This window comes from Canis aureus, chromosome 12 (genome assembly GCF_053574225.1).
Source record: "Canis aureus isolate CA01 chromosome 12, VMU_Caureus_v.1.0, whole genome shotgun sequence".
Lineage (NCBI taxonomy): Eukaryota > Metazoa > Chordata > Mammalia > Carnivora > Canidae > Canis > Canis aureus.
Window position 1 is genome coordinate 16,996,598 of NC_135622.1, and position 25,429 is coordinate 17,022,026.

The following is a 25,429-nucleotide window of genomic DNA, read 5'->3' on the forward strand; positions in this document are numbered from 1 at the left end:
GGTCCCATTCAATCATGGGGATCCAGGAAATGCAATCTTACTATATTACAAGAGGAGAAAGCCATAAATATTTAACAAACAACATTAATGATTAATGAATTCCTTTTATTTGCACACATTTGCCCATTCCAGGGACATCAGAGACATCCAGGCCAACACCAAGTTAAATGAAGTGTAAGTATTTTAAGAACACGGGATCCCCAGGTTGGCTTAACTGCAGAATAGAAATAACCCATCACACCCAGGGATTTTAATCTAAATAGAAACATTCCACTAATATCTAGTTTAGGATAATCTGTGCACACAGGTAATACTGGGACATTTTTCCCAATTGCAAACAACTCAGGATCAGTGACTCTCAAAGCTGGCTGATCTTCAGAATCATCTGGGAAATAAACAAACAAACACAAAGGAAATGTCTGGGTCTCACCCCTAAAGATTCTAATTCAATATATGCTGAAATGTGCCCCAAGAATCTATATACCCAACCTCCAGATCCAGGGATTTTCACAATCATTAGATTTGGTAACTTTTGCTGAAAACATTTAAGTCCAGCAGACTTTGTGCCCCAAACGTAGTGGCTTAAAATAGCAACAAGTGTTTCATTTGCTCAAAATCTGTGTTTTCGGCAGGGCTCTGCAGAGATGGCTATTTTTGTTCCATGTGCTTCTAGGAAGGAGTACTTGACTGGAGCTGAAGGACCCACTTCCACGTTGGCCACAAAATACTGAACATCAGCAAGGGCTGTTGACCCAATACCTCTCCACGTTGTCTGTGTAAGATGCTCCTTGAGTTTCCTCATGGTATGGCGTCTGGGCTCCAAGAGTCCATGTTCACAAAGCAGGAAGTAGAACCTTCTGGTCTCCTAATGCCTGAGTCCAGAAACCGGTACAGTATCACTTGGGCAGCCTTCTATAAGCTAAGCAGTCACAGAGCCTGCCCAGATTCGAGGGGAGGGATACAGTTCTCCTCCTGTGGGTGAAGTGTCAAAGAATATGCAGCCATCTTTAATCTGTCATAGGCCCTGCTCTGCCCTTTGGGCCTCACACTTCTCACCTGTGAAATCAAAGACTCAAACTGGATTATCTTTGAGGGCCTTACTAATCTCCAAAGGCTATGAGTCACTGAATCCGATGCATAATTTGCTGACTGATAAGCCCAGACTGCGAGTCCATGCCCTTTGTAAACTGGCATGCGGTGACAGCTGAACAGAACCTGACAAACATGCAGAGCTCACGGGCAGCAATGAGCCTGGGCACTCAGGCCCTTCTGCATTTCCTGCTAAGCTCACCACTGTTTGTTTTCCTAAAACCAAAATTGTGTCCTAATTCCTAGAACCTGACAGCAGCAGCCCTGAGGGCTTCCTGACTGTCCACACCATTCTCACCCCATCTCTTAGGCAATAATTCCTAAATTAAACATACAGGAACTTCACAAGAAATCTCACCAGGAGATTGGCAAATCTCACAAGCGCAGCAAAGGGCTTCAGCGGGTGGGTGGGCTCTAGTCCCAGACATGGTCTGGGTGCAAACACCCCCAAGACCACATTCTAGAGCAAGAACTTGAGTAAAGTGACTTCATCATTTTAAGATTTATATTCGTCTTAAAATGACGATATAGATAGCACCTATCTTGCAGAGTTTTTGCAAGTTACTTGTAATAATGCATATTAATCATTTAGCACAGAGCCTGATCCATAGCAGGCACTTGATAAATATCAGCCATTGTTTTTTATTAAGTCATAATGCAAATAATCACTCTGGCTGTTGTTTGTTATGCATTTTCCAGAGCCAGAGAAGATGGGTCTTGCTGGAATGAGCAGGGTTAGCCCAGCACTGCCAATCTGCAGTAGGCCTGGCCACTGATTGTCGGGATCCCACAGGGGAAAAGAAAAGGTGAGGTGCGAGCGTCTCACTCCTGCTCACACTGTATCGGTGGATGGAGAGTGCCACATCGGCTGGGCATTGCTGGTCAGTCATTTACTGATCCCAGTGTGGACACACATCTCACATCCTAGCTCACCCAAGCTTGGAGATATTTGTTGAGTGTCCACCATAAGCCTATCAGATGCATTGGTTGCAACAAGGAAGAAACCAGCCAGGGACCCTGCACAATCTGTTATTTACCATATTTGAAAGGCACACCTTCCAGAAGCCCTTGGCTGAGTCATTCTGATCTGCCCTGACTTTCTGTCTCACATTCGAGACTCTGTAGCTTTCTCTGATACCCAAGAGCTGGCTTTGCAGCTCTCTTATGGCTGAGTGGGTATGTGTGATGGGAGGGGAAAGACTGTATATGCTCTGGACAACACTTTTATGGCCATATGGGAATATTTTGGTGATGTAGTAAAGTGTAATTCCTCTGTGTTATTACAAAACTGCCAGCTCATTTCTGAAGAAACGCAAAACACAAACAAGCCAGCCTTGTTTGCTTTATCAATGCTGTACTGTAGTGCTGAGTTTAGGGAGGCGGCTGCCCCAACAACATCTCTTAAAGTCCCTGCTGACTCCTACAAGAGATGGCTGCAGGGCTCCAGTGCTTCCTGAATAAGGGGAAAAAAAGCTGTGTCAAACGTGGGAGAGAGATTCAGACGTGAAAGGACCAGGCAACAAAAAATACACGCTGGTACTTCAGTGGGTGATGGTCAGCCCCCGGCAAAGGAAGGACACAGGCCAGCTCAGTGTCAGCCATGCCCAGAGTCCCTCTAACACGCATCACACTTTAGCCCTTTTTCTCAGCCACCACCATCCTACGAGGGATCCTCTGCCCTTTACAGCCCCTTGACCATGACTTCCCCTGGGAGTCTCTTCTCAGGCCCCTTGCCTGCTTGCTGTGATCACCTCATGCTTGTCTCTTTGATGGCAGATTCTAAATAAAGATACAGCCCGAGATCTCCCCTGAGCCTTCACTCCCATCTAACCAGAGGGCTCCTGGATACCTCCACCCAAGGTCCCATGGACCTTCAAACTCAGTGTTATGGGTTGAATTGTGCCCCCCCCACCCCGCCCCATACCACCACCACCACCAAAGGCTGTATTGATGTCCTAACCCCAGTGCCTGTGAATGTGACCTTATAGGGAAATAGGGTCTTTGCAGATATAATCAGGTTCAGAGGAGGTCATGGCAGTGGGCCCTAATCCGATATGACTAGTGTCCTCAGGAGAAGAGGAAAGTGCCATTGGAAGACACATGCAGGGATCCCTGGGTGGCGCAGCAGTTTGGCGCCTGCCTTTGGCCCAGGGCGCGATCCTGGAGACCCAGGATCGAATCCCACGTCGGGCTCCCGGTGCATGGAGCCTGCTTCTCCCTCTGCCTGTGTCTCTGCCTCTCTCTCTCTCTCTCTCTCTCTCTCTGTGTGTGTGACTATCATAAATAAATAAAAATTTAAAAAAATTTAAAAAAAAAAAAGGAAGACACATGCAGGGAGAACACCACGTGAGGACAGACACTGACCAGAGCCCTGCAGCTGAAGCCAAGGACGTCAAGGACACCGAGGACTGCCGGCCACCACCAGAATCTGGGGAGAGGGAAGGGAGGATGCCACCCAGAGTCTCAGAGGGAGCTGGCCCTGCCCACACCTTGATTTGGAACTTCTACCCTCCAGGACTGTGAGAAAATTCCATTTCTGTGGTTTGAAGGCATGAAGTTTGCAGCACTTAGCAGCCCTAGGAAAGGCATAATCTCAACATGGCCCAAACAGAGCAGTTCTCCTCTTTCTGCTTTTCTCAGACTTGCTTCTCTTCTGGTCATCCGTGTTGTAATAAAGAAAACCAGCTGCAGAATTGGAAATCTGAGAGTCCACTTGGACTCCCTCCCCGTCCTCATGCCAGCCCATCAAGTGCCCAGTCATGTCAACTTGACCTCTTTTTACTGCTCCAGTCCCTGCCCTGGCCTAGCCTGGTGCCTTCGCCAGGGAGGACTGTAGAGACTTCCTTCCTGTTGTGCACACTTGGCCAGTCTCCCTTCATCTGACATCATCTGACGCCCCCACCCTCACCTCCCCTTCGAGTTCTGCTGGTATGATCTAAGCCCTCTCATGTCATACCCCTGCTCGAACCTTCCATAGTACTGCCCCCTCTAAACTCTAAACTCACAGGCTTGGCTTTCAGCGACCTTTGTGAATGATTTGGTTCCGGAATAACTGCCTCCATTTATCTTCTCACATACTCCTTTCCCCAACCTTGAACTTTATGCTGGTGCAATATTAAATCACTTGAGGTTTTCAGACTATGTCATGCTCTTTGATGCCTCCATGCCCTTGCAGGGGCTGGTCCGTGTGCCAGAAACATCACTCCATCCTCTTATTTCCTGGTAAATTTCTGTTCATACTTCAAATCTCTGATTAAATGTTTTCTCACTTGTGAAACGTTCCAAACTTCCCCCACCTCCCCAGGCGATTTTGGGCAGCTTATGTTCCCTCAGACCTGTAATGATAATTATCTTCTTACATTATAACCGGGCTGTTTATATGCCTTTCTCTGCACCATGCAATTTTGAGGGCACAGGCTATGTTTTTTGCTTTTATTTCTGACGCCAGGTATCCATTTATTCATTTCATCCTTCTTTCTTGTATTCGTTCAACAAACATGTACTGTGTTTAGTACCTACAGTGAGCTAGACAAGGCACTAGGGATACCGTGACACTTGCTACTCCTGCCTCTTGGTAATTACCATCCACTAAGTTAACAGGGGACTAAGGGGGAAGCCCACAATGCCACAATACCAGAGACATCGGTACAGGAGCTATAAGAATGGGTAGGTGGGTACTTTGCCCAGCCTACGGAAGGAGGTTCAAGGTGTGCAGCATGAGCAGAGTGCAGTCAGGAATGCTCCTAGGCCTGCACAGCTGGAAAACAGAAGGGAAAAAGGCAGAACAAAAGGAAATAGAGGCTGGTACTGCCTGTGGACACCAGATCCCAGGGGCCTTGTAAGTCCATTAAAGAAAATGGACTGTATCCTGAGGGCCCAGTGAGTCACTGAAGTGTTCTAAACACTTTGTCCCTTTTTTCCCCCCTTTAAAATTGCCTTTACCCAATTGCTTTTAATTAAAAAAGCAAAAACATGATTCTTTTAATAAGCATAAAGGCCAAAGATACAGAAACAAGAAGTTAAAATTCATGCCATCCCATGCCCTTGCCTGGAGGTAGCACACGCTGTGAGGGCGCCCTTCTCCCACTGGAGTAAGTACCTGCACACACAGAACGGGCGTGTGTGTTAAGTCTTATTTGCTTTTATTCAAATTTTTTATGAAAAGGGGTCATAGTATACACACTTTCTACAACTTGCTTTTGCACTTAATAGATTAACATCTCTCCAGATGAATATGTTGGTAAATCTAACTCTTTGTGGTAACTACATGACCTCCCACGGCATGGAGGCACCATGTTTATTCCATTATTTTGTTGGTGGTGGATGGCTATACATTGCCCTATATTTTGCCACAGCAAAGAGTGCTTCTGTCAACATCCATGTCCATCTATTCTTGGGTACTGGTATTTTAAATCTACTGGAATAACTGCCCAAAACAGGGTTGCTGAGTCAATGGTGGCATTTTGAACTTTAATAAGCATTGCCAGGTTCTTTTTCCTGGAGGTTTCAGCATTTCATATTCATATCAGCAAAGTGTAAAAGTGCTCATCTTCCTACATTCTCTCAAGCACAAGATGTCATTGGTGTTTTAAATTTTTGCCAATCTGACAAATAAATCATCAGATTTGACTTTCTCCGACCAATCCTTTTCGACTCCACTTAAATCTTTATTTTCTTTCTGTGAATTGCCTGTTCTTGTTTTTCCCTATGCTCCTCCTGCCTTTTGTCATTTTATTACCAGTTTACATGAGCTTTGAGTAAATTAAGGATAACATCTTTTCGTACATGCTACCCATGTTTAGCTGAATCTATCCTTTGTCATTTGACTTTCCTTATCGTGTTTTTTTTTCTTAAAATCTGAAAAAAAAAGCAAGCATGTGTCCTTTCTCCCCCCTTCAGTTCTGTGGATTTCCACAATTATTAAAAATATTCCTTCTCCTCCAAAGTTACACAAATTTGGAAATTTGGAAAGTGAATTTTCCACTAAATTTTCCTCAAATATGTTTTGCGTTTGTTTATTTACAGTTACATCTTTAAACCAAACCCATCTGAGATTTACTGCTGCCTATGAGAGCAATACATAGGAGGTGGTGTCTACTTTGCTTTTTCCTCCCAGATGGAGAGCTGATTAGGTCAACACCATTTCTTGAATCAATCCTAATTTTCCCACTGAATTGAAATGTCAACATACTATGTCCATTCCTGAAATCTAGCCTCTTTCATTATTCCATGGGCCTATTCCATTATTCCATTTATTCATGTGCCAAAATATATTATTTCAATGACAATTACTTTATCTTAAATTTTAATATTTGGTGAGGTAAATGTTCTCAGTTTTCCTTTTCAGAATTATCTGTCAAAGTCCACAAGTGAACTATTACAATGATACAGTATAATTATGCTTTTTAATTAAATTCCTCTGTGTTTCAAAGAGGATGTGGTTAAGAGAGTCTCAGCAGATTCTGGATGGTGGCACGAAGGAGCACCAAGTCACTCATGAAGCCTCGGTCATCACAGGCACCCTTGAGAGCAGCCCCACACGCCACCAGTTCTCTCCCGCCAGACTATCTGAAAGTACCTCAGAACTCTGGACCTTGGTTGCTTTTTTTTTTCCCCACAAGTTCCAGGGATCACTTCACTCAGATCCTAGGGGCAGCCTGCCCCTGCCCTCCTCTGGCAACTCTGTCCCAGGCAAAGGGCTGCCTGCTTGGGGCTTTCCTTCCATTCAGGTTCCTACCAGCTCTCGGCCCAAAGGCATAGAGGATCAAATCCCTGCACCGCTAGCTGCCACTCCTCAGCCACTCAGGAGGCTTCCCTGGGCCATACTCCTTTTCAGCACTAACGCCCTCCTGCCTGCAGATGTCTCCCTGCTTCCAGGCCACCCTCTGATCTCTCCCTGGGGCACCCACCACCCCTGAGCTTTTCTGAGGTACGGTACTCTGGCGCCCTCCTCATAGGCATTGCTGATGGTAGCAGGAGGGCAATAAAGTCAGAAACATGGTGTTAGGGATTGAACTATGTCCCCTGAAAACTCCTGCCTTTAAAATCTAACCCCCAAGACCTCAGAATGTCGGTCCTTATTTGGAAATAGGGTGATTGCAGATATAATTAGTTAAGTCATTAGAGTGGGCCCTCATCCAATATGACTGGAAGCCTCATAAGAGGGGAAATTTCAGACTCAGAGGCACATGCACAGGGAGAAAACCTTGTGAAGATGAAAGCAGAAGTTGGGGTGGGCCTGCTAAAAGCCAGGGAACGCCAGAGATTGCCAGCAAACCACCGAAAGCTAGGAGAGAGGCTTGGGCCAGATTCTCCCTTACAGCCCTCAGAAGAAATCAACGCTGGTGACACCTTGATCTTGGATTTCTAGCTTCCAGAACTGTGAGACAATAAACTGCGTTCCTCAGGCCCCCTATTCTGTGGGACTTTGTTACAGCAGCCCTAGCAAACTAATACCCACAGCTGACACAGCTAAAGGCAGGCTGCCTCCCCTTTCTCTGATCTTTGCTAGGGTCAGATGACAAAAAGCTTCAAAAACTTATCTTGGGCCTCAAGGACACTTGGCCCCAAGAGCCTTGCTCTCACCTGGGATGGAAGCACCTCAGGCCACCCATTACCACCCCCAGCTCAGACCCTTCACAGAGGCTGGCTGAGGGCTGTGACTTCACAGTGGGGAGTGGAGCTCAGGAGGGGAGTGTGGAACCTAAGCTTCAGGAGTTCAGCAGGAAATGAGGAGTTAACAACAGTCCTGCAAACTACTGAAGCATGGCATGCTGAGGTTTCTGTGACTTATCCTCTGGTGCCTTCCCACTCTCTATCTGACTCTCTTGCATAGGATCCTCACTTCCTGAACTGTATGGAGATGACCTGTGGACATTTATTAGGACTGTGTCCAATCATTCCTCCTGCCACCCCAGGGCCTAGGCCAGTGCCTGCTTCACAGCAAGTACTCAATCTTTGCTTATTGGATGGATGGATGGATGGATGGATGGATGGATGGATGGATGGATAAATGAATGAACAAACAGGCAAGAGGATTCCTTGGGCTAAACTTTCTGTGGTACATGATTCACCAAAGCAGCTGTGAAGTCATTACCTCAAGGAGCTTCTGGGAACTGAGTAAGCCATTGAGTCCCTATGGATCCCTGTTCTTGCCACATGGACCCTGCATTCTTTCTCCTTCTCTCTGGGCTGAAAGTTTCCCAAGTGCCAACCACCACAGCAAGGCTTCCAAGTTCCCTTCTATTAGTGCTCCCTCCTGGCAGCTCTTTACAACACTTTACACAAAGGAGGTTTAAATAGCCTCTGGCAAGTCTCCCTGGAATTCACAGCCAACCCCCCACCCCCACCCCAAAAGCTACCAAAAGCTTCAGATAAAACCTAAAGGGGAAATTCTGCATTTAAAAATGGGTCCCTTTTCCTGGGCTTTTGACAGCTTCTTCTCTTTAGAAAGCACAAGATCATCTTGAAACAACTGTCCCAGGGAAGACATGTGAAGAAACAAAACAAAATAAAGCCCCGAGGCCGATGTGTCATTGTATTCCAGAAACTTCCACAGAGGGGAATTGAGGAGGATGGCTGCCAGAGCCTGGGAGAGACTGCAAGAGACACTGGGGACTTGGGAACTGGAAATGGCAAGAAAAGTGCCCTGAGCTTGGCCTAACTTGGCTCTTAAAGAGAACCCCACCACTCATTAACCAGCCCTAAAACCTGCTAAGTGAAAAAGAAAAATAAATGAGCTCATTAAAGCCAGAAGGAAGGAAGACCTGGAGGCTTAACCAAGGAAATTCCCAACACCCAGTCAGAAAAACAAGGGGGTGTGGGGCACAATTGGGTTCATAGCCAGGGGTAGGGGCCGGCCCCCACACAGGGGGGTTGAGTCCTCTGGTAGCACCACCGTGGAGGCCTGGAGACAGGAGCCTGTAGGGGAGAGCTGTGCTCAGAGTGCGGCTGGCCGGGAGGCTCGGGGTGGTTTACCATCCAGGCGGTCCAGGTCTTTGGTCACACTGGCAGGGACGCCAGTTGGGAAACACCGAGGGAAGTTCCAGGAGCATGACAAATTCAGCCCGGACTGTGGTAACTGCCCATGACCAACACAGCCTCTGGTTTGGCTTATGAAGGCTGCTCATCACTTCATCTTCTCCCCCTTGCATCAACCACTGACTGAGGACTGGCCATCTGTGTGCGGGCACCGCGCCTCACACACTTTTGGACCTGACTTGGGCTCGCCCCCACTGCCCTCTCTAGGTGCCTGGCTCCTGGCCCAACTTCTCCCCCTGGCCGTGACCCCCCGCCCTTGGAGGGAGATCCCTTCACATCTCCTTGTTCTCCAACGGATGGGGCTCTGATCATTCCTGGCATCTGCTTCTGTCTTGTAAAAGAGAATTCCCCTCCCACCATGGCAGCCCTAGGTCTGCACAAACAATGAATAATGCCTTGAATAATGTCTGCTGCATGGGGCCTGGACAAGAACAATGGGAACACAGATGAGGGAGTACCTAACTCCACCTGGTGTTAGGGGAGTCATGAGAAAAGCAAGCCCTCTTCTGCAGAGGAGATGGACTTTCCCCACATGGAGTAGGGTAGAGAGCCAAAGCAGAAGAGCAGTGGGGGCAAAGACACGGAGATGTGAAAGTGGATGCAGATTAACAAGAAGCCCACGTGCTACCAAGAAAAAGAAGCGGTTGTGCTCATTCTGTGCCCTTGTCCCCACCTACTCTATCTGCCAAGGACCATAAGTCAGAATGATTTTCATGGCTGACTCACAGGCAAAGCTATCACTTGTCTAAACTTGGGATTTCGCAAGGACCCCCTGAAATAGGCAAGATCCATTCCTAGCTATCTTCTTGCCATCCTCTTCCAAGACAGATATCATTCTTGAGAGGCAACATAGCACGATGGGATGAGAATGAGTCGTAGAGTCATAGAGTCCTAAGAGTCCTAAGATCTGGATTGGAATCCCAACTCTGCTAATAACTAGCTATATGACACTGGATTGGTTCCTTAAGTTCTCTGAGCCATACTTTCCCCATCTATAAAAGGGGGGGGGTAATAAATACCTACTGAATAGACATGAGGATTAGAAATAACATATGCAGTACCCCCCCACGCCCCGCCGCCGGATGCTTTGAGTTATGCCCACGTTCAAAGATAGCAGCCAGTGTTATCCTGGATTGTGGGATGTATCCTCCTGCCCTGCTCCCCTCAGTGCCTGGCTCCTATTCAGTAAAGTGAAGAGGTGGCTTAGTCACTGGAATGACATCCGGCACTCTGTGACTTCCATCTCTGCAACAAGAACTCTAGGTTCCCCACTCTGCATCTCCACGGAGTCAGTCCACCCTTTGCCCTTGGAAGCTTTAAAAACGAATTGCCATGCATGAAGGAGCCCTTGGAATCTAAAGTCACTTCCTTAAGTAGGAGGGGTTGGACACTGCGCCAATTTCAAAGGCGCTCCCAGAGGTCTGCTCTGGAGGTCAGGGCTGCAGACTGTTCCAGATCTTAAAGCGTGTTAGACACAGTTTTCCTTTGAGGCAGAGTGACTTACAAGAGGGGGGGCTTGCGAAAGATTAAAAGATCACACCTGTAGTTCCCTGCTTTCGTGAGACAAGTGCCAGCCTCTTTCTTCTTGGCCTGGAGACTCAGAAAACCAACTTGGCCTTCATGGGCTGTTAAGCAGAGGTGGAAGGGAGGGGCAGGGAAGAGATGGGGCGGCCTGGACTCCCCTAACCGGTCACCCAGGGTACTTTTCTTAGAGGTCTAGGTGGATGCCAGGAGCTCGCTGCCCAGACCGGGAGACAGAACAGCTCAACCTGCGTTTTGAGTCGAGAACAAAGGCGCGCTCGATTCCGGGGAGCCTGCTGCCCCGGGGCTCCTGGGACCAGCTGGCGGCCCTGGAGGCGGGACTCAGCCGATGCGACCTCGTGAGCTCAAGCAGGGTCACCCCCGGCTGAGGGCGGGGGTCGGGGGGGGGGGGGGTCCTCGCCAGGCCCTGGGAAAAACGAGAGAGAGGCCCACGTTTGCACAGCAAGCTGATGGCGCAGTCTTACCCATTCCCATACTCTGCTGGGTTTAGTCCCAGCAATAGCCCCACCTAAAAATGATGGCTTAAAGGAGATCCCAGGTGAATGGAATAAAGACGGCTTCGACGTTAGGGCTGTCCAGTCCCCTCCTCCCCGCGGTTGTGGGATCCCCACTCTCAGAACAGTGAACTCCCCCTGCCTGAACTTGACTGTCCACTTGCAAAGGGGGGTTTTCAGAGACCTGGCAGACGGGACTTTGTCTGTCCTTGTCTCACTGGGCCCCACAGAGTTAGGTGTGAGCCAGGCCCCATATCAGAATTCACAGAGGAAATCTCCAGCAGGTTCTGTGATCCCTGAGCCCTGTCCCCTAATTGAGAATACAGAGAGGTCTGTGCAGTGTCAAGAGAGGAGGGGAGGCGCTGTGAAAAGATTTCTTTGCAGGGCGCTGTGGCCAAGTACCCACTTCCTTTTCAAGGAGTGTTGAGGGGTGGCCTCCTCCCCTTGAGCCTGACCAGGGGCCTTCCATAGATGTACCAGAAGATCCCACCCTGTGTTCACACAGACCGGGGGTGCAGAAAGTGCTCTGAGAGTTGAGGCAGCCTGGGCAGCGGGACAGGACAGGGGAGGCCGCACAGGACAGGGCTGCTTTCCTAGGACTCATCAGTGAGGACTCTGTGAGTGACCGGAATAGTGAGATTCCATGCACAGTGGGCCACCAGCGAACCAGGGGCTCAGGGGAACGACATCCAAAGAGACAGAACACAATGCCCACGTCACAGGGGCTATGGTCACAGGGAGCTGCAGGGGGTCTCTGAAGAGTCCATGAAGGCAGTACAGGTGAGAGCCTTTGCTTCAGATATCTGCCTCTTGAGGAGGCTCCCTCAGCCACACTCCCACCACAGGACACCCTGTCGTGACCCCTAGTTATTTCACCTTCAACCGATTACCAGCCTTCATCAGCACGATGTGGGGACAGGAGCTGAGAAAGTGAGAAGTTGACCACCGGCCTCTCAGCAGGTTTTCATCCATCTGCTACAGCAAGGAGGAAGGGACAAGATTGAATACTAATTTCCATTCTGATTTATTATTATTACTATTACACAAACTAGCCTTTCTAATTATTTGAGTGAGACCATTCACAACTGAAGTGACTACAAGATAGTTATTGCCTGAGTGAGAACAGAAAAGGCAAGAGTCCTGGGCAAATTTTAAAAGGATGGTAGGACAAAAATAAAAATGTATTTTGGGGAGGAGGGCGGGGGGTGGGGGTGAATGGGTGACGGGCACTGAGGGGGGCACTCGACGGGATGAGCACTGGGTGTTATTCTGTATGTTGGCAAATTGAACACCAATAAAAAATTAATTTATTATTTAAAAAATAAATAAATAAAAATGTATTTTGATCATGTCCCACCCAGGTTTGTTCAACATAGATGTTGCAATGTATGCAACAAATCTTTCCCAGGCCCTCTCTCTGTTCCATGCTCTGCTGGGGAACTAGAGCCTCTCCCCTCGATGGCCCCCCAGTCGTGTTAGAGAAAGTCTAGTGCCTCTGCTGTGACACTTAGTGGGAACAGGAAGTAGACCAAGGCCTGGGCATCACTGCAGCCTGGGTGCCCCTGAGTTCAGAGATCCCTGAGGCTCTCTCTCTTCCTCTCTCTCTCTTTCTCTTCCTCTCCTCACCGAGGACTCCGTGGTGATGGCCTGCCCTGTGAGGCTCTCCACGCTCCGGGAGGACGCCACCCTCCAAGGGCTGCCCCAAGCCTGGTACTGCTCTTCAGGGGCAAAGACTGAAGTGGAAGCTCTGGGTCTGAACTGGCCTGATTCTCCCTATCACAGCAGTCCTCGGCCCTCTCTGCCCCACCACCATCCCCAAGCCATCTGCCAGGTACCATCTCCGCCCCCCACTACTCACATCCCTCCTCTGCCAATGAGTGCCCCTCACACTCCCATCCAGTGTGCAGTCTTCTCAGGACCCTGACCTGGTTCCAATCACCTCCCTGCTGCTGTCACACAGATCAATCAGCAGTGACCATCGTCGGAAGCCCCTCTCCCTTCCCTCACATCCTGCCCCCGCCTAGAAGAGAGACCGTGTTGTGATCCTCACTTTACAGGTGTCAGAGGCTCATGACAGGTCGTGACGTGAATACTGAGTAGCGGTGTCAGAACCAAAAGGGATGTCTCTGGTAAAGACTCTTGGAGGGAGGGACATTTGAGCTGAAACATGTAGGAGCAATCAGAGTGAGCCAGATGAAAAGGGAGATGGGATGGGAAGGTCATTTCGGAGTAGAGTTCGCTTGAAGGCAAGGAACCCAAGAAGGGTCATGACTCATGACACACTGTAATTTCTTCACTAGGAGTCCTTAGGTGCCTCCTCATCATGTGGAGCAGAAAACCTGTCTGTCTCCAAGCCCTACAAAGCCCTGCTCTCTCTCCAGCCTCGGCCGTACCCCCAGCAGGCTCCCAGCACCCCAGATGCCTTGTACTTCTCTCTGTGCAAGTAGGACTGCTGATTTCACCCTGGGTCCCTCTACACGAGCATGTCCCCCCTGCCTTCCTGGCAAGATGCATCTCAAACTTCAGCGGCTCCACAGACCTCTGTGACCTCTGTAGACACAATTACACTTGCTTCCCTCGGACCTACACACGCTGCCCTGACACATGCATTTTTAGATTTGTCGACTGCCCCAGGGACTGTGAACAAGGTCCTCACAGGTCAGGTCAGCACATTTCCACTATGTGTCCCCGGCCCCCAATCCCCCCCACTCCTCCACCCCGGGAGCTGGGAAACACCTGGCACAAAGTAAGTATTCAAAAAAAAACTAGGAGAGGGGTGAGAAAAGGGGAAGAGAGGGAAGAAAGTGGCCAAGGTATGTTGATTTCAAGGACCCACCACTGAGACCTAAAGTACTCATGCCTGTGTTGGAACTCAGAGACTCTTGTAAGGTTTCATTAGGATATAAGCACACCTCACTTTTGTGGACATAAATTTCATTTTCAAAACAAGATAAGGTGACAAGGGAATGTCTATATTTGCAGGGTTACATGGCATTTCAGAATCTCTGCCCGTAACGAACACATCCTTGGGAAGATGAAAAGTCTGGTGCTGTCCCACATCTACCGGCTCCCAGAGGCCACTTCAGCCAGCCTCTGAGACTTCACTGCACACAAACCACGTCTACTTTTAATGCTCCAAAGGGTACTTCTGCTTATTTGTTTTTCTTGCAAAATACCCAGATTAGCTTTCAAAATTGCAGCTACATCTAAAGCAAATAACTTAGAAGAAAGGCAAGGGTGGGTCACTGAATAATTATTACCTGGCTTGTCCCCAGCTGCTTGTATCTCGGCCCCATTCTCCAGCTCAGCTTGACATAGCTGCAGAGTTGTTCAGTAAATGGCCCTAATGTCCACCAGCAGGGTATTGGCCAAATATACTGTGGTGCAACCACAGGATTTACCACTCTGCAAGCATTGGAAATGTGTTGAACGTCCATGTTTGTTGACATAGGACAATGCTCCTGACGTCTTGCTAGGTTGATACATACACAGTTCTTTGTGCAGAAAAAAAAGAATCTGAGATATGTAAACCAAAATAGTTATTATTTTTGTTTCTGTAATTTTAAGAATTTTTTAATAATGATCTCTTGCTTGTTTAATTTTAAAATTTTAAACTTAATGATCAAAGCAAAAAGATTAAATATATATTAGAATTCATTTATGCTCGGTCATATATATATTACAAGGTATTATATCACAAGGGAGATTTTACAAGGTCAGGGGGGCTTTTGTCACCTGGCAAGATGCCACTCCTATTTTAAGACTGAGCTTGGGGATCCCTGGGTGGCTCAGCGGTTTGGTGCCGGCCTTTGGCCCGGGGCGCGATCCTGGAGACCCGGGATCGAGTCCCACGTCGGGCTCCCTGCGTGGAGCCTGCTTCTCCCTCTGCCTGTGTCTCTGCCTCTCTCTCTCTCTGTGTGTGTGTGTCTATCATGAATAAATAAATAAAATCTTAAAAAAAAATAAGACTGAGCTCAATTGCTCCACTTCTGGGAATTCTTCTGACCAACTTTGTATAAATCCCTTTGGTCCACTGGGCCACCCCCTACACCCCAGCAACCACTATACCTAATGGTTTTCTCATAGCATGCTCTGAGCCCTTGGGAGGGGATTATTCAACCTCTGGTCCCTGGCTCTACTTGGCACATTGAATAACCAATGACCAAATACATTGATGTGTGATGTTGGGCAAGTCACTGCTTTTCCATAAATCTCAGCATCATCATTGAAGTGGGGGTCAATGTGCCCATCCCAAGAGTTGCTGTAAGGATTGATCTGATGCTCTGTGCATTGAAGAGCATGGTAGAGATCAGTAGACCCCATAGAGCATACTCAACAACCAGAACTCAGAGTCGACGCCACAATGTGTCTGCTCCCACCCTATGCTGCAGGCTGTTGCCTAATGAGACAGAGAGTTCCATTAAAAAATCACTTTGTCCAAGCTGTGAAAGGGAATTATATGCATGTGTTTTTGTTTGGTTGTGTTGTTCAGTGAGAATATAGCGGTCCTTTCGCCTCCAGCTCTCCCGCAAGATCTCCACCAGAGGGCAGTGCAAGCACAGCCAAACTTGGGCCTTCCAGAGCTGGGAAGGACCCCGGCTGGTAGAACTGGGTTCTTACCATAGCTAGCATCTGGCTTGAGCAACACAACTATTTTATTTTTGTTATTTTGAATGGAAAGTCTTCTAACCTATGTCATAAGTCAACAAAACACTGTAACAGACTTTTGAAAAAAGATTTTATTTATTTATTCATTTGAGAGAGAGAGAGAGAGAGAGAGAAAGCATGGTGGTGGGGGGTGGGAGGAAGAGGGACAAGCCGACTCCCTGCTAAGCACGGAGCCCCGACACAGAGTTTGATGATCCCACAACCTAAAGATCATGACCTGAGACAAAATCAAAAGTCAGACAAACTCAACCGACTGAGCCACTTAGGCACCCCTGTAAACAGACTTTTATAACCATTTTGGGTTGTTAGGCTCGCTGTTTTTCTTTTTAGGTATTAACGTCATACACAAATAGAAATGATAGCTAATATTGACTTGAACCTTACTATGTTGGAGACATCATTCAGAATATTGTACACATATTTGCTCATTAGACCTTCATAACAATTATAGGAGACGGGTGCTATCGTTATTCCCATTTTCCATATGAGGAAACTGAGGCCCGCAGAGGTTAAGTGAAGTGCCCAAACTCACAAAGCACAATATATAGACCCTAGCACTGTGGCTCTGGAGCCCACATGCTAAACATTGCATCACAGCTCTCCAGCCACATAACACAAAGAAAAGCACACGATGGAGAGAAGAGCTGTGTACGGACTGTTCATTTGTTTCTTAGTCCATTACGAAATGAGCACATACATATTATAGAACATGTTGAAAATAAAGTAGAGAGAAAAGGCATCCTAGATCCATCAACCAGTGTAAATACTCTCATTTATTCATAATATCCAGTAAAATAATAGATAAATTTCATACTCCAGTAAAGTCATCAGTCGATGTGTGGTAATGAAGGAAATATGACAAAAAAGGTTATTATTGTGGACAATGTCCACAATGTGTAGGAAAAATCTAGCCAGATGACATAGTCTAAGTCAGGATTGTGTGTCTCCTCCCTGCAACCCTGCAGGAGCATCACTGAGGGCTTCTGGCCGTCCCTACATGTGCACTTACGATCGTCCTTTAAACGCCCTAAAGTTCCCTCTGACTCCCTCTCTCCCTGGGCATGCTGAGAATTCCCTGGCAGAGTCTCTGCAGGAGGCACTTTTCTAGCTGAGCTGCTGCCACTCCCAAATGCTATCAAACATGAATGAAGATTTACAAAGCCACTAGGAATATTCGGGGCCCATTCACAGGACACAGTGGTCACTCCTAAACCTGCCCTCAAAACTCTTCCCTCTTTCTCAAGCTGGCATGCATTTGCTTTTGCTCATTCACTCATGCATCCACCCAGTGAATGTTTATGGAGTAACTCCTGGGCATCAGGCCCTCCACCCTCAAGAAACTGAGGCCTAATAGACAAGACCAATGGCAAAAGGTGATAGGACTGATCATTGTACAGACCAGGTGTGAACAGCCACATGAGGGAAGGGAACAGGTGGCTGTGATTTCTCACAGTCTCAGGCTTGTCAACTTGCAGGACATCTGAGGGAGATGAGAAGGGTCAGACGTCCAGAATGGGGAATGGGCCAGGGAAAAGGCAAGAGTGACTGTAGACAGCAGGAGGGGCACATGAAAGGCCTGAAACCTTTGGGATCTAGGGACTCCATCTCCCGGGCTACAGACGAGGGGGCACTTGCCAGAGATTGCACCTGCCCCTGGAGACTGGGGCAGGCACCAGGTCCAGGGAGGTGTGGGCTCCAGGCTGGTCTCATGTCCAATAAGAAGACATGAGCAAGATAGTCATGGGGAGGAACACAGCATCCTTGCCCTCAAGGAATTCACAATGGTATAATGAGATTATGAACTCCAAAAACTGATTTAGCCTGGGGGAAATGATGAGATGACAGAGATCTCACTAATATTTTCCTAGCAGGCTTGTGCAGATATAAACATGTTGACAACTACTTTGAGAATTTCAAGTTCCGTTTTCTGACTGTTGCCCTTCTCAGTAAAGATAGAAAGAGCAGGCCAGGGAATATTCAGTTCTGGGGACTACAGGAGCAGAATGAACAGAATACATAGGCCAAATAGGATAAGGTCTTCTTTAAGTTTGAATGGATGCTGGGGTTTTTGATCATAAATTATAATTTCTTTCTTTATTGGTTGCTAGCAAGGATCAAGAAGCTTCATGATTTACTACATCTATTAATTTACCATGTATTTATTTTTCACAACCACTGCATGTTTGACTTTCAACATAAGCTTTGGGCTCTTACCCCAGGGGATGACAAGCTACATCTCATGGGCCAAATCTGACCTGCCCCCAATTTATTTATTTATTTATTTATTTATTTATTTATTATTTTGTTTTTGTTTTTGAGATAGAGAGTTAGAAAGACAACATTAGTGGAGGGGAGGGGCAGAGGGAGAAGGAGAACTAGACTCCCCACTGAGCAGGGAGGGAGCCCAACGATGTGGGGCTCAATCCCAGGACCCTGGGATCATGACCTGAGCCAAAGGTGGACACTTTACTGCCTAACCGACTGAGCCACCGAAGCATCCCCTGCCCCTTGTTTTTATATCGCCCATGTGTATTAACCATGTATTTTATTTGCTCTATTCTGATGCTCTGACACCTGGGGCCTGGTGTTCCCTGGGTTAGCCCTTCCCTAAGAATTACAATTCTTAAAGACAGTAAACAAATAAGCACACTTTTCAAATATAAACCAGTCCAGAGCTCACAACCCCAACCACCTGCTTTACTGGACTCTCACACTCCAGGTCACCATCCACCCGCCCTCATCACCGCAGAACCTGGTACTAGATAACCAAAGACAGATCCTACACCCTAGAGCCAGTTTGAAATTATTCAAACTAGGCAATTCTAAACCTGCTTACCCTGACGCACTCATTTCCTCCCACAGAAACCACAGGGAAAGCTTTTGCCTGCATTTCCCTCATTCCTCTGGAGTGACCTTGGTCCTTCCCTGTGTGTGCTCCCCATACCATGACATAGTGGGCCCTCTCCTCTTGGGGACTGTAACAAACTATTTTTTAATGGCAATCATCTGATGTGCAGGCCCTGCCAAATTTTATTAAGTTCAAATAGATGCAGGGGCTTCTGCATCCATTCAAATTTTCTATTGATACGGTATATTTTAAAAACATCATTAGCTAAGAGTGGCTCTTACGTTCTTAAACAGTTGAAAAAATCAAAAGTAGAATACTTCATGACATTTGAATATATATGAAATTCAAATGTTATTGGAATCCAGTCCTACTCATTCATTTACATATTATCTCTGGCTGCTTCTTGCACAGTTGAGTAGTTACGACAGACACCTTAAAGCCCATAAAACCTAAAATATTTACTGTCTTCACAGACATAGCTTGTTGACCTCCATAACATAATCCATAGTTGTTTTATTTGCTCATTGAAGCTATGAACTTGTATCAATTGACCCAGTGTTCTCTGTACGGTGCAGATCCCTCTCACAGTTTGAAAGATTCAGAATCTCTGGATATAGCTTTCTTTAGAGTCTATCCCAAATATCTGAGCCTCTAATGTCTGATTTTTTAAAAATTGTCCTCAATAAGAAGAACATTTTTCTTGTGACTCAGAACATCCAAATAGATAATAGAAACAAATTTCATGAGACGTTATTCATCCTTAAAATGTCTGGATCATTTTGATGGTTTCTACTCTCTTCTCCATTTTTAAAATACACTGCTCACAATCTACTGTTTTCAAAACCCACTCATGAGTCAATGTGCACATTTTAATTAACATCATAAATCTAGCTGAGTCAAATCCAAATAACACAAAGTGTTTCTCTTATAGACACTCCACAGAGGAAGACAAATATAGAAACAAATAATAGCAATAAAGTACAAAAAACATAACACAAGTTTAAAAGAATGCTCTAGAAGCAAAGAGGAAAAAAGAGCTAATTTTTTTTTTCTTAGAGCCGTTGGACAAGGTTTCATGGAGCAAGTAAGATTTGAATTTAATCTAAAAGGATGGTCAGAAAATCCTTGGTAGAGAAGGAAGAGAAAGGCAGGATTCATGCCATATCCGAAAAACATGCTCTCTAACAAAACCTCCCAGAAGGCCAAGGACAAGTCTTATTCCATTGTTCATTTCCAGCGCCTAGAATGTTTGGCACTCAGTAGGTAATCACTAAGTGTTTGTCGCAGGTTGACCTACTATGCCCCAGATTCCATAGTATCTGCTTCTAAATTTGAGTTTTTTTCTTTCTTCCTTTCTTTATTTCTTTGTTTCTTTCTTTCTTCTTCCTTTCTTTTTACCACTTTTCACTTCTATCATGTTCATTTTTTAAAAAATTCATGCAACTAACTTCTGTCCAGGGCATACTGGGAGTAACATTTGAAATAAAGATCCCAAGTTGGTTTCTATTGCTCTGTTTGCCAGGTTTAATTCTTAAGAAATTCATCAAATCCATACTGGATGGCTGCCTTTCCACCTTGAATCCCTTTGTCTGGTCTACCATTTCCAGACTCAAGGACCACAATATGAGTTCTAAGACCTAGTGAGGCCAGAGAGGACTGCCTGCTCCACACTTCCTTTCCCAGAGCTCACCCTAGGCCCACTTGCCTCCTCTTATTACCCTGAAGCCAAGAGGAAGTGTGTGGATTCCTGCCTCTTGTGGGAACACTGGTTCCCACAAGGCTCTGCTCCTTATGTGATGCTATGTGCAGTCCAATGCCCTCTTCAGGATTCCTGCAGATTCTTCATGATCTCCTTGGCTGCTACCACTCCCTCCTGCCTTTTCCCCATTGCCTCTACTTATATGTCCTTCATCTTCCAAAACCCTCCCTCCTTTGTGATAAATTCCCTCCCTGAACCAGGCAGGAAGCAGGCATGGTTAGTTGATTCTAAGGAGCTAGTTATGTGAGCCAGTCTTACCCAAGTTTTGCCATGCCAATGGAGCTGGAGGAAAAATTGAAAAGCATCATGCTCCAAAGAGTTTCCAGGCCCAGGAAGAGAAATGTGTCCTAAGCAGGGACTTGAGGTGACCAAAAGAAGACAAAAAATAAGGGCAAGGGCAGGATGGTCATTTGAGATGTGAGTGAAGTTGGCTCTCCTGAAATACGTTGTAGAAACACCCCATGAGATTCTTGTGTAGGATTTCAAGAATGAGACAAAGACAGAACCAAACATTCTATAGCAGAATTAGATTATTCCATAGCACAATGGAAGGCTTGATTCCTTTAAATGATAAAGATGGTGGGTTTCCAGGTCGTAAAGGATCAAGGAGAGGCACCAGGAGTAGATGCTCCATCACAGCAGGCTTGATATGGGTATCTCATGCATCTTCCATACAGGAACTGCTTGCCAGTGGTCAGTTAGGGTCAAATGGAAAGTCTGAACTGCTCAACCACAGTTTGATTCAAAGTAAAATCGTCAAACAAAACAAAACTTTCCACTTATACTGGCCTAGAAAATGACAACATTGAATATATTTCATCCCAATTAGTAGATAAAGGACCATGAACTTGAGTGACCCTGTGAAGATAGACCCTAACAAAACTATTGGAATACTTTCCTGACCAGTGAACAATGGAACAGACATACAGACTCACTTAACCCTTAATTAGCATCACTACTTAAAAAATCACTAGCTGTTCCCCAACTGTAGAGTTTTCACTGAATTTTTCCCTTGGTATATGCTCTTTGCCTGGCAATTTAATAAACTTGTGTGCTTTTAAGTGCTCTGATTGTTTTTATCCTATTTTTTTTGAGACTAAACGAAACATGAATTATGCTTTAATTGTACTGAGTTCTAGTACCTGTAGGATGAGTCTTGGGCAGAGGCTGCCAGGTGTGTATCTGAAGCTAGGTAGAGGTGTCTGGAAGGGAGAAGTAGACCAAGAAGCCATCAGCAAAGAGGTGTTAATTGAAGTCATAGATAAGAGAGTTCAAGCTCCAAGTTGGATGTAGAGATTACTTAAAAAATGAAATGAAAATCTAAAAAAAAAGAATAGAATCTTGACTACGTGGGAACATTTTGTCTGAGAAGATAAGGCTTCTGTGGTGCCCTGGGAGATTCTCTAGATGATGCGAAAGTAGAATGTGTGTGTGGATGTGTGACCCTTTCATTGAAAGCTTCTACTATTCTCTACTGGCAGTCAGTCCCCATATGCCCGGTTGCTTATAGTTTTAAACTGAGTGTGTTGTTTCTTTCCACATCTATAATTCTTTTTCCAGACCTCCTTCAGAAACAGTGGAGTCATGTGGCCATGTCATGATAAAATAAGTATAAATGTTTCCAGGAATCTCCTCATAGGTTAGCATGGCGGTGCAGCATTGATAAGAAAACAAGATGTGTCAGGGAGGAACCTCAGTCTTTAGATTCCTATAAAAGAGGTGTAGCCTCATCTAGCTTTAACTTGTTTTCTATTTGGAGCCCCAGCACCACCAGCATTACTGCTGTTCCATAGGAAGAGCAGAAATTCAATCCCAGTAAATTCCAGTCCATCCCTGCCCCTCCTCACAGGTCTCTGACTCTGTAGTTGTAGAGAATTAACTACTGATTCCCTTGCAGGGGTGTCACTGCTTGCTCACTGGCCGCAGGTGCCCTAAGATCTCTCTGGAGTCCTATCACACTGTACTCTCCCCACTCACCCAAGAACTCTGCCCAGATAACATCATGCATGAGTCTTCTCTTGTGTAGGATTTCAAGAATTTGACAAAAAGATAGAGCCAAACAATCCTCTGGGCCTCTGGGACTCAGGAACTAGTGGGAGGCTGTGGCCATTTCTTTCCGCAAACTTCCTAACTCTTTACACTCTAACACCAGACCTCTCCTAGCTCCCTTACCCTACCCCACACACACCCTCCCTCTCAGCCAAGGGAACTCTTCATTCTGATTTTAGCTCTACTGTGATATTTACCTTCAGAGGGATCTCACTTAATCTCCTTAGGGAGTTTGGGCTTTAGCCAGAGACTGGCATGCTATTTCCTGCTAATGCTCTTGCTTCTGAGACAATCAACTTAAACTAAGCCCAACTTCTTGGACAGAGGTGGTTTGGGGCACAATTCAGAAAATTTAAAAAGGAGGGACACCTGGGTGGCTCAGCAGTTGAGCATCTGCCTTCAGTACAGGGTGTGATCCCAGGGTTCAGGGATCTAGTCCCATATTGGTTTCCCAGCAGGGAGCCTCCTTCTCCCTCTGCCTATATCTCTCCCTCTCTCTCTGTGTCTCTCATAAATAAATTAATAAAATCTTTTTTAAAAAAATTAAAAAGGAAATATGCAAGAGGAAAAAATATCTCAAAATATTATTCTAATACTTATTTATTTGTATTCCCTCAGAAGTGGAACTTATGTCTAGTTCAGACCATTTCACTGTAGCTGAGACTCACATCAACTGCCAACTCACTACCTCCGCTCTTGAATGTCCAAGAAACACAATGATACAATGTACTTTGTGCTGTTTTGAGCATTAAGAATCTCCACTGCCATTGAACCCCTGCTCCAAAGGAGGATTAGAAATAACCTCAAATCTACACTTAAACCATACCAAGTTTACTCCAGTGTGGTAACATTGACTTTCTTTTTCTTTTTTAAGATTTTATTTCTTTATTCATGAGAGACACAGAGAGAGAGAGAGGCAGAGACACAGGCAGAGGGAGAAGCAGGCTCCCCACTGGGAGCCCTATGCAGGACTTGATCTCAGGATCCCGGGATCACGACCTGAGCCAAAGGCAGACACTCAACCACCGAGCCACCCAGGTGTCCCAACATGACTTTCTAGTATCTCTTCACCACAGAAAGGAAGAGCCCTGCAGTAGCTGGGAAGCTGGTTGTGGTGTGGCGAAGAGCTACAGAGTTAGGGTCCTGGTAGCAGTTGGATGATAATGGCTTCAAATTGGTTCTTGGGTGGTACTATGCTAATTAGGTACTTTAAGACTTAAAGTTTCTTTAAGAAATAATAGAGTTCAAAGTGCTTTGTTAATTTGCAGAATGCAATTGTAATAAATATATTTTTCTAAAGGTCGTTGGGGGTGGGGAGTGGGAGAAAGCTCCCCATCAACAACATGGGAATAGACTCTCCAGTCCCCAAAGAGGCAAAGACAGATGCTAGGACTACACCTTCAGGCACCGTTTATATAGCGCGTTATCAGAGAACTGTGTGAACAGCGTGAGCCAGGGGTGCCACCTGGTGGAGCTAGGTGCTTGCTGTTGGTGGTGGTTCTTTTCTTCCTTTAGGGAAGAATGAGAGGGAGAACAGAGCTGATGGATGCCTTTCTGACGTAATTGCTTGCGTTTTGCCCTTCATTCTCTTGGTTTGTTCCCTTCCCTTTTTAGTAAAGGGAAGAAGTAATATCTGGTATGTTCCTTTATTCCAGTTTTCTTATGCAATAGTAAGGGTGTATTTTGTAGCAAAATTCTCAAAAAGGTAAATTAAAGGTTTAATTCCTTCATGACTACTCATGCTTTACCAAAAATTTGCTTTCTCAGGCAAGGCACTTCTTTTCTGCCGTATAACAAGATATTGATACTACTTGTTTCTGAACCTGTATCTTCTCATTGAATGTCTACGTGAGTACATATGGATGTCATTATTTTTTAGTCTATGTATAGTATCTTAAGATAGGAGGAACCATGGTATATTTAGCTATTGATGTGCCATATATTTTTAGCCATCAGATTTCTTTCAATTCTTAATTGACAAACAGCACTGCAGTGAGCATTCTTGTGTGTTGTGTATATTTGTGATTTTTTGGGGGGAGTTAGATTAGAAGTGGAATTACTAAGTCAAAGAATATGTCTACTTTAAGTTCTGAGATACTGTCAAATTTCCTTTCAATTCAGACTAAAACCATATACCGTTAGCAGCGTGTGGGTAATATCTTGTCCTCACTCGTGTTTCTCTCTCTCTTTCAATCTAGAGAGGAAATAATCTTTTTTCTTTTTTCTTTTTTTTTTTTTTTTAAGTAGGTTCTCCGCCAAACATGGACTTGCAATCACTTCCCTCAGATCAAGAATCGCATGCTGTACCTACTGAGCCAGCTAGGCAACCCAAGAGAGGAGATAATGTTACTGTTGCTCTAATTTTAATTTCCCTGATTACTAACTAGACGAAAATTGTTTTCTTTCTTTCTTTCAATATTTTATCTATTTCTTCATGAAAGACACAGAGAGAGAAAGGCAGCGACATAGGCAGAGGGAGAAGCAGGCTCCAGGCAGGGAGCTCGATGTGGGACTCGATCCTGAGACCGTGAATCACGCCCTGAGCCAGGGGCAGGCACCCAACCGCTGAGCCACCCAGGTATCCCTGTTTTCATGTTTCACAGTCATTCATGTTATTTTTTGCCATGAATGTCTATTAATGTGTTTCATATATTTTAATATTCAATTGTATGTTTTTGTTTTTCATAGTTAGGAGTTTTTTTATATATTCTTTCATTTTGTTTATGGCATCTTGTGTTCTTCAGAAATTATCAATATTGGTATGATCAGGTTTATCGATCTTTTTCATGCTTTTTTTCATTTTTGTTATAAGAAGATTTTAAATATCTTTTATACATATGTAACTGGAAGTCTATACCTTTTGACCCCCCCCCCTTCTCCCATTGCTACCATACTCACTCAGCTAGAGCAAGGCAGAGGGAGAGTGTGCAGATGGTACCC

General features: G+C 45.7%; 1 long non-coding RNA gene across 1 annotated transcript in view; it reads left to right on the forward strand.

Annotated features, from left to right (window-relative positions):
- Positions 1-24,905, forward strand: part of LOC144280712 (uncharacterized) — a 45,613-nt gene extending 20,708 nt beyond the window's left edge. Inside the window, exons 2-6 of the long non-coding RNA XR_013349107.1 lie at positions 674-8,035; positions 12,796-12,996; positions 14,148-14,307; positions 24,257-24,337; positions 24,737-24,905. This is a non-coding gene — a long non-coding RNA (uncharacterized LOC144280712). The remainder of the gene's footprint in view (positions 1-673; positions 8,036-12,795; positions 12,997-14,147; positions 14,308-24,256; positions 24,338-24,736) is intronic.
- The last annotated feature ends 524 nt before the right edge of the window (positions 24,906-25,429 follow it).